Consider the following 17,343-nt stretch of genomic DNA (forward strand, 5'->3'; position numbering starts at 1 on the left):
CATACTTTTTATATTTTTATCGTTAAGTTCACATAATTTTACATCTAAAACACGTCTTTACAATACATTTGGGTGAATATAAAAGGTCGTAAAAAAATTTTGAAAAACAGGTGATGAATCTGCTAAATATCGTCTTAATTCATTTCTATTAAACTAATCATACTTTTTATATTTTTAACGTTAAGTTCACGTTAATTTACATCTAAAACACGTATTTACAATACATTTGGGTGAATACAAAAAATAGAAAAAAAATTTGGGAAAAAATTTGGTAAAAAATGGTGTTTATTCCGCTAAATATCGTCTTAAGTCATTTCTATTAAACTAATCATACTTTTTATATTTTTACCGTTAAGTTCACATTATTTTACATCTAAAACACGTATTTACAATACATTTGGGTGAATATAAAAGGTCGTAAAAAAATTTAGAAAAACAGGTGATGAATCCGCTAAATATCGTCTTAAGTCATTTCTATTAAACTAATCATACTTTTTATATTTTTAACGTTAAGTTCACATAATTTTACATCTAAAACACGTCTTTACAATACATTTGGGTGAATATAAAAGGTCGTAAAAAAATTTTGAAAAACAGGTGATGAATCAGCTAAATATCGTCTTAAGTCATTTCTATTAATCTAATTATACTTTTTATATTTTTACCGTTAAGTTCACATTATTTTACATCTAAAACACGTATTTACAATACATTTGGGTGAATATAAAAGTTCGTAAAAAAATTTAGAAAAACAGGTGATGAATCCGCTAAATATCGTCTTAAGTCATTTCTATTAAACTAATCATACTTTTTATATTTTTAACGTTAAGTTCACATAATTTTACATCTAAAACACGTCTTTACAATACATTTGGGTGAATATAAAAGGTCGTAAAAAAATTTTGAAAAACAGGTGATGAATCCGCTAAATATCGTCTTAATTCATTTCTATTAAACTAATCATACTTTTTATATTTTTAACGTTAAGTTCACGTTAATTTACATCTAAAACACGTATTTACAATACATTTGGGTGAATATAAAAAATAGAAAAAAAATTTGGGATAAAATTTGGTAAAAAATGGTGATAATTCCGCTAAATATCGTTTAAAGTCATTTGTATTGAACTAATCATACTTTTTATATTTTTATCGTTAAGTTCACATAATTTTACATCTAAAACACGTCTTTACAATACATTTGGGTGAATATAAAAGGTCGTAAAAAAATTTTGAAAAACAGGTGATGAATCCGCTAAATATCGTCTTAATTCATTTCTATTAAACTAATCATACTTTTTATATTTTTAACGTTAAGTTCACGTTAATTTACATCTAAAACACGTATTTACAATACATTTGGGTGAATACAAAAAATAGAAAAAAAATTTGGGAAAAAATTTGGTAAAAAATGGTGTTTATTCCGCTAAATATCGTCTTAAGTCATTTCTATTAAACTAATCATACTTTTTATATTTTTACCGTTAAGTTCACATTATTTTACATCTAAAACACGTATTGTAAATACATTTGGGTGAATATAAAAGGTCGTAAAAAAATTTAGAAAAACAGGTGATGAATCCGCTAAATATCGTCTTAAGTCATTTCTATTAAACTAATCATACTTTTTATATTTTTAACGTTAAGTTCACATAATTTTACATCTAAAACACGTCTTTACAATACATTTGGGTGAATATAAAAGGTCGTAAAAAAATTTTGAAAAACAGGTGATGAATCCGCTAAATATCGTCTTAATTCATTTCTATTAAACTAATCATACTTTTTATATTTTTAACGTTAAGTTCACGTTAATTTACATCTAAAACACGTATTTACAATACATTTGGGTGAATATAAAAAATAGAAAAAAAATTTGGGATAAAATTTGGTAAAAAATGGTGATAATTCCGCTAAATATCGTTTAAAGTCATTTGTATTGAACTAATCATACTTTTTATATTTTTATCGTTAAGTTCACATAATTTTACATCTAAAACACGTCTTTACAATACATTTGGGTGAATATAAAAGGTCGTAAAAAAATTTTGAAAAACTGGTGATGAATCCGCTAAATATCGTCTTAAGTCATTTCTATTAAACTAATCATACTTTTTATATTTTTAACGTTAAGTTCACATTATTTTACATTTAAAACACGTATTTACAATACATTTGGGTGAATATAAAAGGTCGTAAAAAAATTTTGAAAAACAGGTGATGAATCCGCTAAATATCGTCTTAAGTCATTTCTATTAAACTAATAGATAATTATAATCTATAATCATAGAACCTATGATTAGTAAATAGAAATGACTTTAGACCATATTTAGCGGATTCATCGCCTTTTTTTCAAAATTTTTTTACGACCGTTTATATTCATCTAAATGTATTGTAAATACGTTATTTAGATGTAAAAAAATGTGAACTTAACGTTAAAAATATAAAAATTATGATTAGTTCAATAGAAATGACTTAAGACGATATTTAGCGGATTCATCACCTGTTTTTCAAAATTTTTTTACGTTCTTTTATATTAACCCAAATGTATTGTAAAGACGTGCTTTAGATGTAAAATTATGTGAACTTAACGATAAATATGTAAAAAGTGTGATAAGTTCAATACAAATGACTTAAGACGATATTTAGCGGAATTATCACCATTTTTTACCAACTTTTTTCCCAAATTTTTTTTTCTATTCATACAAATGTATTGTAAAGACATGATTGACATTGACCAAAAAAAGTCGATCACGCGTACACACACATTAATTAGCTCCGTGCTTACTTTTTGTTTTTACCGGTCATAATAGTCAGTTTTTTTTCATTCTTAAGTCCAAAAAATTATAAAAAGTTCGCGTACAGACTGGTGTCGGTGTTGAGTCAGTCTGTTTAATATATTTCCATTAAGGGCCGTTTTCCTTTTGTTCAAGAATTGAAGGTAATTTTATATTTAATACATCTTATCGACGTTTGCTGCTCATTACAGCACAGTGCACGCGTATACACGATTGTATTATTACTCTCGTTATCTTCATTTCGTCCGCGGCACATGACAAGGTCATCATAATTACGTTATCGTTTATATTGGAATTAGACTATTTTGCTTTAACTGATTATTCAAGGCGTTTAATTACTACTGCTATTTGTCTTGCATCTCTTCTCATTTAAGGAGTTTTATCTGCCACAAATTCTACTATGTCTACGGATAATCTTAATTCACCTGTAGTCTCTGACCAGCAAATGTTGCTCAGATCTGCCAAGTCTTCAGTTCCGCCTTCAGTTCCGCCTTCACCCACCCCACTATCGTCTGAAGAATTTAATCGAGTAATTTCGGTCATGCGTAAAACTCAGGATGCTACTCTTGCTCAATGTAAGGCTCTATCCCTTTCATTCAATAAAAAGTTTTGTGAACTTCAAGCTAGTGTTGACTCACTAGCTTCACAAATTGTTGATGTAAGAGCAGACAATACCTCTCTTCGTAACGAACTTTCTTCTCTCAACAATAGGATCGGTGTTATTGAATCTGACGTGGGTAAATTGCCCTCCTCATCTGGGGACAATATTCCTCAGCTTCTTCAAGAACTATCAGAAAGAGAAAAATGTTCTTTTAATGCCATCGTCCACGGACTTATTGAATCTTCTGCCACTACACCAACTGTACGTTTATCTGATGACCTACAGCATCTGTCTGAGTCCATTCTACCACTTGCTATGTCTCTGCCTGCAGATGTGAAGATGATCAGGTTGGGTCGCACTATTGGTAAGAACCCTCGCCCATTAAAAGTCATATTTTCATCAAAGAACACTTCCCAACAATTCATTAAGGACTTTTTAACCGGTATGCGCTCTCGTGCTGCTACCGACCCACCATTGTTGGTGTCTGTTGTTCGTGATCGTACATTAATGGAACGTCAACAAGTACGTCAGGTTTATGCCGATTTGGAACAGCGTAGGAAGAACGGAGAAAATAATATAATGGTCAGACATTTCAACGGCGTTCCTTCCATTGTCCAGGCAAATAAGGATTTTCAATTAAACCATACTGCTCATCGTCATGTCACCCTTGCAAAAAACTAACCAGCTTGAACCACCCAGGGACCTGTGGTGACGTCAGTCAATCTTCATCATATCTCATCGATCCTCAATGTTTTCATTTGGTACCCCTGGCTTCATGTTATCTTTGTAAATTATCTGTTAATACATCTACTGAATTTTTTGATTTTGTATACCGCTTTAAAAATAATAATCATTTGAATTGTAATCTAAATAGTTTAAACATTTTCTACCAAAATGTCCGTGGGTTAAAAACTAAATTAAGTAATTTTAGAAGTTCTATTCCCCTTTTTATTTGTTATGATGTTATTATCCTCACAGAAACATGGCTCTCTTCTGACGTCCATGACCCTGAACTTGGGCTCATTGGCTATCAAATCTTCAGGGTCGACAGAAATTATCTTAACAGTAACTACTCACGAGGAGGTGGTGTTCTCATTGCAATCAAGTCTTATATTAAAACATCTCTTATCTGTACAAACCTTAACACGCTCGAGCAAGTATATACCCTTCTGTCCATTAATTCATTTAAAATTCTTATAGGTGCAGTTTACTTACCACCTATGTCCGCGCTCCCAGATTTTGAGGCCCATACCAGCTCTATCGAACACTTAATATCATCTACCAACCCTACATCTATTCTTCTCTGTGGTGACTATAATCTACCTCTTATTAAATGGTCTAAAAGCAACCAAGGTCTTTTCGCATCTGGTACCATGTCTAACACTTCTACTCATCTTGTCGATTCTTTCTCGTACTATAATTTTTACCAGCTCAATCAAGTGCCTAATGCCCGTGGATGCCTTCTTGACCTTGTATTTTCTAGTTTTGACACACCTACTGTCCAACTTGCCAACACTCCAATCGTTTCTCCGGATTCTTACCACCCACCTTTGTTTGTATCTTTTCCATTTCCAACTCCGATAACTGCTCAAGACACACATAAATACCGTGATTATAAATCGGCTGATTATAAATCCATGCTCCGTTATCTAGGATCGTTTGATTGGGAAAATACTTTTTCGCTTTATTCGGTCGATGATTCTGCTGTTGTCTTTAACGATGCACTTCTAAGCTCTATTAATAAGTTTGTTCCCATCAAAGTTTTTTCACCTTCTAAATTTCCTCAATGGACATCCACAATTCTCAAAAATCTTATAATAACCAAGAAGAAAGCCCATGCAGTTTATAAGCGAACCAAGTCGATATCTGATTATCTTGTTTTCTCTGAATATAGAGCAAAATGTAAACGCCAATCAAAAGTTGATTACTCTGCTCATATTAGGCATACCGAGGAGGCCCTTTCATCTTCCCCCTCCAAATTCTGGAAATTTGTAAATAATCTAAAACAGAAACCTCCAATTCCGTCATCACTCCATCTCGGTAATATTGCCTCAAATACTCCAACTGAATCAGCTAATCTGTTTTCAACTCATTTCTCCTCGACGTTCAACTCCTCGGCTTTCCAACTTCCACCATTTACTGGCTCATCTGAATACTTATCCTATGAACTTCCTTCCGATATAACGTTTACTGTCGACGATGTTTTTTCCGCTCTTAAATCGTTAAAAAATACTTACTCTAATGGTCCAGATGACATATCCGCTCAATGCTTGTACAATTGTCGTTTTTCTATTGCTTATCCAATTTATTTACTATTCAGGCGTTCATTAGATTTAGGTATTTTTCCTAAGGTTTGGAAAATATCTTCTATAGCACCTGTTCTGAAATCTGGTGACGCTTCTGATATCCAAAACTACAGACCAATTTCTATTATACCACATATTGGTAAATTATTTGAATCAATTGTATACTCCAGAATAAAGCGTAGTCTCAATCATCTTATTATAAGTGAGCAGCATGGTTTTAGATCACATAAATCAACCGTAACAAGTGGTGTTGCCTTCTCTTCCTATTTATCAGAAGTTATCGAACACAGAGGTCAGGTAGATGTAATCTTTACAGACTTTAATAAAACACAGTGGACCACGATTACCTAATAATGGTGCTTAAGTCTTTAGGCATTGGGAATCCCCTTCTATCTTGGTTGCACTCTTACATCACAGATAGAAAACAATTCATAAAAATCAAAAATGCTGTTTCGGAGTTAGCTGTGATACCATCTGGAGTCCCTCAAGGAGGCCACCTTAGTCCTCTTTTATTTAATCTGTTTGTAAACTCGATAACCAAATGGATCACTAAGGCTAAACTCCTTCTTTTTGCTGATGACATAAAAATATTCCTTAAAATAGACAATCTTAATCAATGTCATATCCTACAGTCAGAACTAGATATTTTTGCAAGTTGGGCGTACTCCATAGGTCTCAGCCTTAATATAAGCAAATGTCATGTTATGTCGTTTTCTAGGCAGCGATCTCCTATCCACCACAACTATTCTCTAAATGGCACTTCTCTTAACCGTGTCTTCCTCTATAAAGATCTTGGTATTCATTACTCACCAGCATTAAATTTTGAGCACCATATAAATGTAACTGTAGGTAAAGCTTTAAAAGTACTGGGTTTTATTAAACGCAATACTAATCAGTTTTCTTCGGCTCGTTGTCTTTGCACATTGTACTTCTCATTAGTACGTTCTATATTAGAATACGGTGTGGTGGTGTGGCATCCCTACCTAGCTAAAGACGAGCTAAGACTCGAGCGTGTACAAAATAGATTTCTTTCCTACATTGCCTACATAATGAAGATACCTCACCCTACGCATGACTATTCCTTGATTCGTAGTTCATTGGGAATACCAATGCTGTCAACTCGTCGACAAGATGCTGATGAGCACTTTATAACCTCGCTCCTAGGTGGCACCTTACATGCACCCGATCTCCTCTCTAAAATATGTCTTCGTATCCCTTCCTTCTTCTCCAGAAATCACGCACTCTTCCAAATTCCAACTCACAATACATTATATGGACATAATCACCCCTTGCACAGAATGCTTCGTACTCTGAACAATCTTAATTTTGATTTTAATAAGTAATTAAATAATATAATTGTTATAAATATGTTGTATTATAGTTTTATATTACTAAATTAAGGTATTACCATTTAGTTTATATTATGTTGTGTTTTTTTTTTCCATATGTTCTAATTTTGTGTGTATTTGTATTATTATATTTTTGTTATATCTATTAATTTAAACTTAATCTGTTAATTAAAAATTGCCGTTTGGCGTTTATATATTATAAATATAAAAATATAAATGATTTAGATGTTAAAAAATGTGAACTTAATGTTAAAAATATCAAAAGTATGATTAGTTTAATAGACATTACTTAAGACGATATTTAGCGGAATTATCACCATTTTTTCCCAAATTTTTTTTGTATTCAAACAAATGTATTGTAAAGACATGTTTTAGATGTAAAAAAATGTGAACTTAACGTTAAAAATATAAAAAGTATGATTAGTTTAATAGAAATGTTTTACGACGATATTTAGCGGATTCATCACCTGTTTTTCAAAATTTTTTTACGATATTTTATATTCACCCAAATGTATTGTAAAGACGTGTTTTAGATGTAAAATTATGTGAACTTAACGATAAAAAAATAAAAATTATGATTAGTTCAATTCAAATGACTTTAGACAATATTTAGTGGAAGTATCACAATTTTTTTTCTATTTTTTGTATTCACACAAATTTATTGTACAGACGTATTTTAGATGTCACAGAATGTGAACTTAACGTTAAAAATATAAAAAGTATGATTAGTTTAATAGAAATGACTTAAGACGATATTTAGCGGATTCATCACCTGTTTTTCAAAATTTTTTTACGACCTTTTATATTAACCCAAATGTATTGTAAAGACGTGCTTTAGATGTAAAATTATGTGAACTTAGCGATAACAAAATAAAAAGTATAATTAGTTCAATACAAATGACTTAAGACAATATTTAGTGGATTCATCACCTTTTTTCCAACATTTTTTACGACCTTTTATATGCATCTAAATGTATTGTAAAGACATTTTTTATATGTAAAATATTGTGAACTTAACGATTAAAATATAAAAAGTATGATTAGTGAAATAGAAATGACTTTAGGCCATATTTAGGAAACTCATCGCCTTTTTTTCAAAATTTTTGTACGACCGTTTATATTCACCTAAATGTATTGTAAAGACGTGTTTTAGATGTAAAAAAATGTGAACTTAACGTTAAAAGTATAAAATGTATGTTTAGTTCAATAGAAATGACTTAAGACGATATTTAGCGGATTCATCACCTGTTTTTCAAAATTTTTTTACGACCTTTTATATTCACCCAAATGTATTGTTAAGACGTGTTTTAGATGTAAAAAAATGTGAACTTAACGTTAATAATATAAAAAGTATGATTAGTTCAATGCAATTGACTTTAGTCAGTAGTATAAAATAGAGAATTCAATCACAAGATCCTCATTCTCCTCCTCTTCCTCATCCTCCTCCTCATCATACGCCAACACCACCGCCACCATATCAACACCATATCCCCACCATCACCACCACCACCACCTCTCCTACTCACCGCCCGGCCATAGTTGCCGCCGTCCCACCACCACCACCCGCCCGGCCATAGGTGCCGCAACCGGTACACCGCTCCTCATCCTCCTCATACACAAGCACCACCACCTCTCCTACTCACCGCCCGGCCGTAGGTGCCGCCGTCCCACCACCACCACCCGCCCGGTCATAGGTGCCGCAACCACCGGTACACCACTCTCCGCCCCACCACAACATCCAACTACTCGACGCCGCCGCCGCCGCCGTTGTGACGTATAATATTATTATTATCAGTGGAAATAATGCAAAAATTTATTTCGATTGTCCAGGACTCGACCTCGAATCTCTTGCCTCACAGACGACTGCTATAATACCACTGGTCCACCAGACCAATTATGTGCATATTATTTTAGCCATTTAAGTGAAGAATATTTAATTATAGGTACGCTATCACATTCCTGCGAGCTGTTCTATACCCTAAACAGATATCACTTAACACATAACTGTGAACAAAATACCGCGAACTTAATTTAGTTAGTAATTTTTTCCAACATTTTTTACGACCTTTTATATGCATCTAAATGTATTGTAAAGACATTTTTTATATGTAAAATATTGTGAACTTAACGATTAAAATATAAAATGTATGATAAGCTAAATAGAAATGACTTTAGACGATATTTAGCGGAATTATCACCATTTTTTACCAAATTTTTTCCCAAATTTTTTTTTATTTTTTGAATTCATACTAATGTATTGTACAGACATGTTTAAGATGTCAAAAAATGTGAACATAACCTTAAAAATATAAAAAGTATGATTAGTTTAATAGAAATTACTTCAGACGATATTTAGCAGATTCATCAACTTTTTTTCCAAAATTTTTTTGCGACCTTTTATATTCACCCAAATGTATTGTAAAGACGTGTTTTAGGTGTAAAAAAATGTGAACTTAACGTTAATAATTTAAAAAGTATGATTAGTTCAATGCAATTGACTTTAGTCCATATTTAGCGGATTCATCACCTTTTTTTCCAAATTTTTTTACGACCTTTTATATTAACCCAAATGTATTGTAAAGACGTGCTTTAGATGTAAAATTATGTGAACTTAACGTTAAAAATATAATAAGTATGATTAGTTTTATAGAAATGTTTTACGACGATATTTAGCGGATTCATCACCTGTTTTTCAAAATTTTTTTACGATATTTTATATTCACCCAAATGTATTGTAAAGAGGTGTTTTAGATGTAAAATTATGTGAACTTAACGATAAAAAAATAAAAATTATGATTAGTTCAATACAAATGACTTTAGACAATATTTAGTGGCAGTATCACAATTTTTTTTCTATTTTTTGTATTCACACAAATTTATTGTTCAGACGTGTTTTAGATGTCACAGAATGTGAACTTAACGTTAAAAATATAAAAAGTATGATTAATTTAATAGAAATGACTTAAGACGATATTTAGCGGATTCATCATCTTTTTTTCCAACATTTTTTACGACCTTTTATATGCATCTAAATGTATTGTAAAGACATTTTTTATATGTAAAATATTGTGAACTTAACGATTAAAATATAAAATGTATGATTAGTTAAATAGAAATGACTTTAGACCATATTTAGCGGATTCATCGCCTTTTTTTCAAAATTTTTTTACGACCGTTTATATTCACCCAAATGTATTGTTAAGACGTGTTTTAGATGTAAAATAATGTGAACTTAACGTTAAAAATCTAAAAAGTATGATTAGTTTAATAGAAATTACTTCAGACGATATTTAGCAGATTCATCAACTTTTTTTCCAAAATTTTTTTGCGACCTTTTATATTCACCCAAATGTATTGTAAAGACGTGTTTTAGATGTAAAAAAATGTGAACTTAACGTTAATAATTTAAAAAGTATGATTAGTTCAATGCAATTGACTTTAGTCCATATTTAGCGGATTCATCACCCTTTTTTCCAAATTTTTTTACGACCTTTTATATTCACCTAAATGTATTGTAATGACGTTATTTAGATGTAAAAAAATGTGAACTTAACGTTAAAAATATAAAAATTATGATTAGTTCAATAGAAATGTTTTACGACGATATTTAGCGGATTCATCACCTGTTTTTCAAAATTTTTTTACGATATTTTATATTCACCTAAATTTATTGTAAAGACGTGTTTTAGATGTAAAATTATGTGAACTTAACGATAAAAAAATAAAATGTATGATTAGTTCAATACAAATGACTTTAGACAATATTTAGTGGAAGTATCACAATTTTTTTTCTATTTTTTGTATTCACACAAATTTATTGTACAGACGTGTTTTAGATGTCACAGAATGTGAACTTAACGTTAAAAATATAAAAAGTATGATTAGTTTAATGGAAATGACTTAAGACGATATTTAGCGGATTCATCAACTGTTTTTCAAAATTTTTTTACGACATTTATATTCACCCAAATGTATTGTTAAGACGTGTTTTAGATGTAAAATAATGTGAACTTAACGTTAAAAATCTAAAAAGTATGATTAGTTTAATATAAATGACTTTAGACGATATTTAGCGGAATTATCACCATTTTTTACCAAATTTTTTCCCAAATTTTTTTTTTATTTTTTGAATTCATACAAATGTATTGTACAGACATGTTTAAGATGTCAAAAAATGTGAACATAACCTTAAAAATATAAAAAGTATGATTAGTTTAATAGAAATTACTTCAGACGATATTTAGCAGATTCATCAACTTTTTTTCCAAAATTTTTTTGCGACCTTTTATATTCACCCAAATGTATTGTAAAGACGTGTTTTAGGTGTAAAAAAATGTGAACTTAACGTTAATAATTTAAAAAGTATGATTAGTTCAATGCAATTGACTTTAGTCCATATTTAGCGGATTCATCACCTTTTTTTCCAAATTTTTTTACGACCTTTTATATTAACCCAAATGTATTGTAAAGACGTGCTTTAGATGTAAAATTATGTGAACTTAACGTTAAAAATATAATAAGTATGATTAGTTTTATAGAAATGTTTTACGACGATATTTAGCGGATTCATCACCTGTTTTTCAAAATTTTTTTACGATATTTTATATTCACCCAAATGTATTGTAAAGAGGTGTTTTAGATGTAAAATTATGTGAACTTAACGATAAAAAAATAAAAATTATGATTAGTTCAATACAAATGACTTTAGACAATATTTAGTGGCAGTATCACAATTTTTTTTCTATTTTTTGTATTCACACAAATTTATTGTTCAGACGTGTTTTAGATGTCACAGAATGTGAACTTAACGTTAAAAATATAAAAAGTATGATTAATTTAATAGAAATGACTTAAGACGATATTTAGCGGATTCATCATCTTTTTTTCCAACATTTTTTACGACCTTTTATATGCATCTAAATGTATTGTAAAGACATTTTTTATATGTAAAATATTGTGAACTTAACGATTAAAATATAAAATGTATGATTAGTTAAATAGAAATGACTTTAGACCATATTTAGCGGATTCATCGCCTTTTTTTCAAAATTTTTTTACGACCGTTTATATTCACCCAAATGTATTGTTAAGACGTGTTTTAGATGTAAAATAATGTGAACTTAACGTTAAAAATCTAAAAAGTATGATTAGTTTAATAGAAATTACTTCAGACGATATTTAGCAGATTCATCAACTTTTTTTCCAAAATTTTTTTGCGACCTTTTATATTCACCCAAATGTATTGTAAAGACGTGTTTTAGATGTAAAAAAATGTGAACTTAACGTTAATAATTTAAAAAGTATGATTAGTTCAATGCAATTGACTTTAGTCCATATTTAGCGGATTCATCACCCTTTTTTCCAAATTTTTTTACGACCTTTTATATTCACCTAAATGTATTGTAATGACGTTATTTAGATGTAAAAAAATGTGAACTTAACGTTAAAAATATAAAAATTATGATTAGTTCAATAGAAATGTTTTACGACGATATTTAGCGGATTCATCACCTGTTTTTCAAAATTTTTTTACGATATTTTATATTCACCTAAATTTATTGTAAAGACGTGTTTTAGATGTAAAATTATGTGAACTTAACGATAAAAAAATAAAATGTATGATTAGTTCAATACAAATGACTTTAGACAATATTTAGTGGAAGTATCACAATTTTTTTTCTATTTTTTGTATTCACACAAATTTATTGTACAGACGTGTTTTAGATGTCACAGAATGTGAACTTAACGTTAAAAATATAAAAAGTATGATTAGTTTAATGGAAATGACTTAAGACGATATTTAGCGGATTCATCAACTGTTTTTCAAAATTTTTTTACGACATTTATATTCACCCAAATGTATTGTTAAGACGTGTTTTAGATGTAAAATAATGTGAACTTAACGTTAAAAATCTAAAAAGTATGATTAGTTTAATATAAATGACTTTAGACGATATTTAGCGGAATTATCACCATTTTTTACCAAATTTTTTCCCAAATTTTTTTTTTATTTTTTGAATTCATACAAATGTATTGTACAGACATGTTTAAGATGTCAAAAAATGTGAACATAACCTTAAAAATATAAAAAGTATGATTAGTTTAATAGAAATTACTTCAGACGATATTTAGCAGATTCATCAACTTTTTTTCCAAAATTTTTTTGCGACCTTTTATATTCACCCAAATGTATTGTAAAGACGTGTTTTAGGTGTAAAAAAATGTGAACTTAACGTTAAAAATATAAAAAGTATGATTTGTTTAGTAGAAATGACTTTTGACCATATTTAGCGGATCCCTCACCTTTTTTGGCGGATTCTTATAACACTATTCACTTGGATTCACATTAATACAGCCGCACAATATTAAGCAAATCAAAACACTTCACAAAACATATGAATAAACATAAAAATTCAAATGAATATTAACTACAATAAAAAGTTAATGAAATTATTTTATTTATATATTTTTTTAATTTATTGTGACCCAAAATTATTTAACCAGCAACCTATATAGTCCATTATTTGTAACGCAAAAGGTTATTGTAGGTTATATAAAAACATAATGGGCACTTACTTGAATCATAGTATACTAGATAGCTCACTGCCATACAGAATATGGAAACACGCAGTGGCGCCGAAGTAAAATAAAATATGTAGGATAAACATTTAATGTTTACCTCCCCCCTCCCTATATCAGGCACAAAAAATAATTTACTTGACCTACATAAATACAATATGAATAGTATGATATTTTTATCAACATTTTTTTCACTCACATCCCCACATTTTTATCCTGCGTTTCACCTACCCACGCACCACCCATTCATTTGTTGGTTAATGCTACCAAAATAAATAGATTCACTTATTTTGTAATTAATTATTATAGTTATAACTGACTAACTTTTGATTGAAAAGAATAAACTAAAAACCTTTTCTTATTTATAACTTTCAAGTGGATTATTGGATTATTGACCATAATATAGAATCTACAATATAATACACATAAGAAAAAAATTGTATACATTATATAAGATTATATTATTTATATTCAACTTAAATCTAATAAATTAAACTTTTAGTCAAATCTGTATAAAAGTATACTTTTAGCAGCAAATATTTTAATGATATTCTCAAAATCTGGTTCAATATCGTTTTCACAACTTATTCTTCTTAAGTCTTCTAGTATATTTTGAAGCATAGTGGTCCTTAACCTGGTCTTGATCAGTTAAATTTGGTAAAACACCGTTCAACACTACAACTACATAGTATATAGTATAGTAGTACATAGTAGTAGATACTGGCAGAGTTACAGAAAGTTTCAAAACACAATATAAGATTGGAAATACACTTCCCAAGTTAGCTATACAAAACATTTTAAATAATTTCCGAGTCTCCGTCACCACCAATTTCATATGTAGGACAGTTGTCCTACATTAACATAGGGTTTGGCGCCACAGGAAACACGTCAATTAGTAAAGTATGGCGCCAATAGATAGCGCCAGCGGTGTCAATGTAAAAAAAATTCTACATTTGTGTACAGCAATAATATTTATAACTAGCAAGCTACTAATAAAGTAATACATTAGCTTTAGGTTCTGCTGTACTGCTGTTGCATGTAAGCGTGTCATTGTTATCACTTTTGATTTTATTAGTTTTGTATGCATTGTACGGTACAATTTGTACCTACTTTTTACGTAGCTTTTTATAATTCTCATAATACCTACCTATTCGATAATGTCTGTTGCACGCGGCAATAAATGTTGCTTTTTTAACTATGTAAAGAGTCCTCGAAATCATCCCAATTTTAAACTATACCGTTTTCCTAAAAATGTCAATAGATCAAGACAATGGATCTGTAAATCAGGTATTAGCATAAACCTATACACTTGCAGGCCCTAAAATTGTGTGCACTATGGGTCTATGGCCTATGTGTGTTTATGACAAAATTTGTGTGGTACTAAATGTGAAGTGTGTACTACTGTCTACTATATTTGAAAGTGTGTAGAAAACTAGCAAATAATATTGGTTTTTTTATGATTCTGAAAATCATTCTTCCACTGCAATCCGTCATGATAGTTGTCGTTGATCATATCTTAACGTAGTTAATGTTCATTATAAAGTTTTTAATTTAAAACAAATAAATGTCTTAGGTGGCTACGTGAAAAAATATGTGTTTAAATTGCATTATGAATTGGAATCACAAAAACAATCTTTTAGATAAACAAATATTGTGGTAGGTATTGGTTTATATATTTTGCTTGATGAAGAAAATTAATTTTCAAAAGGGTTTTCATTATCTGTGTACCTACATCAGTAGCTATAAATATTTAATCAACATATAGTATGTGGTACAACAAATTGAAAATTTTAGGGCCTGTAAACTAGTTAATAGTTCTATGGGTATTAGTCATCAAAACATGGATTATAATTAATTATAATTAGGGCTCTGATCTTATGCCTCAGAAAATGCGTGATATATACATATATTAATCAGCTATTATTTTAGATTTTGATCTAATATCAATGAAAAGATGAATGCATAAATTTTTTTTATATAAATAAAGTTAAAAAAATGGGCAAGTAGATGTTGGAAACTTCATTGTAAAATCAATACATTCATTGTTTCGCTCAGAATCTAAAAAAAAATATATATTTGAAAATTTACTTGTCCATTAAATTGTATGCACAATTTCAATTTATACTGTAGGTAACCTAGACCTTTTGAATTTTGATGAAGACACTTTATGTAGACGACATGTTTACGGAGACCATTTTTTAGCAAGTGACTTTGTGAGTAATGCACGACATCGTTTAATGCAGTTTGCAGTTTGCTATACCCCAGCCATATGATGGAGAAGAGGAAGATGACCTACATGTTATACCACCTATACATACTTATTCACATTACAAACCAGACCAAACAGTTACAAAATTATTATCTCCTAAATCTTCTACATCAAAGAGTATTTCAAATTTTCATACTCCTTCTAAACCTAACCAAGTATTTAGAATATCATCACCATCGTCTGAAACCAACAATTTATAAACAAAGTAATTTTATTTCCCACACCAACTAAACAAAAGCAATCTGAAGAAGTCAAAAATGAAATAATAAATAGTCCAAAAAAAAAAGTTAAAGTTTACAATTCAAAATCAAAGAAAAATTATTAAAAACAAAAGATCCAAAATATGCAAGCTTCGTAGTAATTTAAAATTATACCGTCAAGAACTTAATGCCCATAAACATTTATCGAATAAGATTAAATACTGTAGCAAAGGTTCAAAAGTTTTAACACAAATGCAACTTTACCATGGACAACTAAAATGTTGGACTCTGGCAGAAAAAAACTTTTCAATCGGAATTTTTTAAAGTCTCCAGTAACTTATAAATACCTGAAAAACAAACAAAATATAATTCTACCAGGAGTATCAACAATTAAAAAATGGATAGGTAATTCAAAATGCATGTCAGGTTTTAATATTGGTTTCCTAACAGTTAAATAAAACCTATATTAATGTATAATTGTGAGTGTAATACTATTTAACGACGACCGTGACATACTGTTGTACGTTTAATTTATGGTGCACATAATATTTTAATCTTACTATGGAAAAATAAATTTTTAAATGTTTTTGTGAAAGAGAGTACCTGTTCTAATTACTATTATTTTTATTAAATAATAAATATAAAGTTTTTTTCAAAAAAAAAAATAAAAAATAAAAAAAATAATGATCAAATCAGTGTTTTAACTATTTAAAACCATTTGATAGTTCCGCAAAGGTGACAGTGTGCACTTAGGTTAGATTGTTATCAGCACCAGGTTGTTTTAATTATTTTTCCGGGTAAAATAATATTAGCATGCAATATTAAGCTATTACCACAGATATGAATAAATTATAGATTAATTTGTTGGTGGAAATTGTTTAGTCAGGAATAAAAATAAAAGTTCGTATTACTAATAGTATTGTATTCATAGCACACTGATATTAAGCAAGGCTGGGCATTAACGCGTTAATAAGTTTAAGTTAAGTTAATTTAACTTTTTAACTTAATAAGTTAATTTTTTTTATGATTATTAACTTAATTATTAACTTTATGAGCTTTTGAATTAACTTTGAATTAACTTGAGTTAATTTTACGTTTAAACAAGTTAAGTTAATTTTTATTATTATGTAATATGTTTTCAAATTCGTAAAAATATAAATACTTATATGATAAAATTACAAATATTATCAATGCCCGTTATTTTTCGCCATCGTCGCCAGTTGGCGGGTATATTAACAAATA

Source organism: Diuraphis noxia, unplaced genomic scaffold (assembly GCF_037042655.1).
Source record: "Diuraphis noxia isolate RWA-SAM2 unplaced genomic scaffold, SU_Dnox_SAM2 contig0001, whole genome shotgun sequence".
NCBI classification, from domain to species: domain Eukaryota; kingdom Metazoa; phylum Arthropoda; class Insecta; order Hemiptera; family Aphididae; genus Diuraphis; species Diuraphis noxia.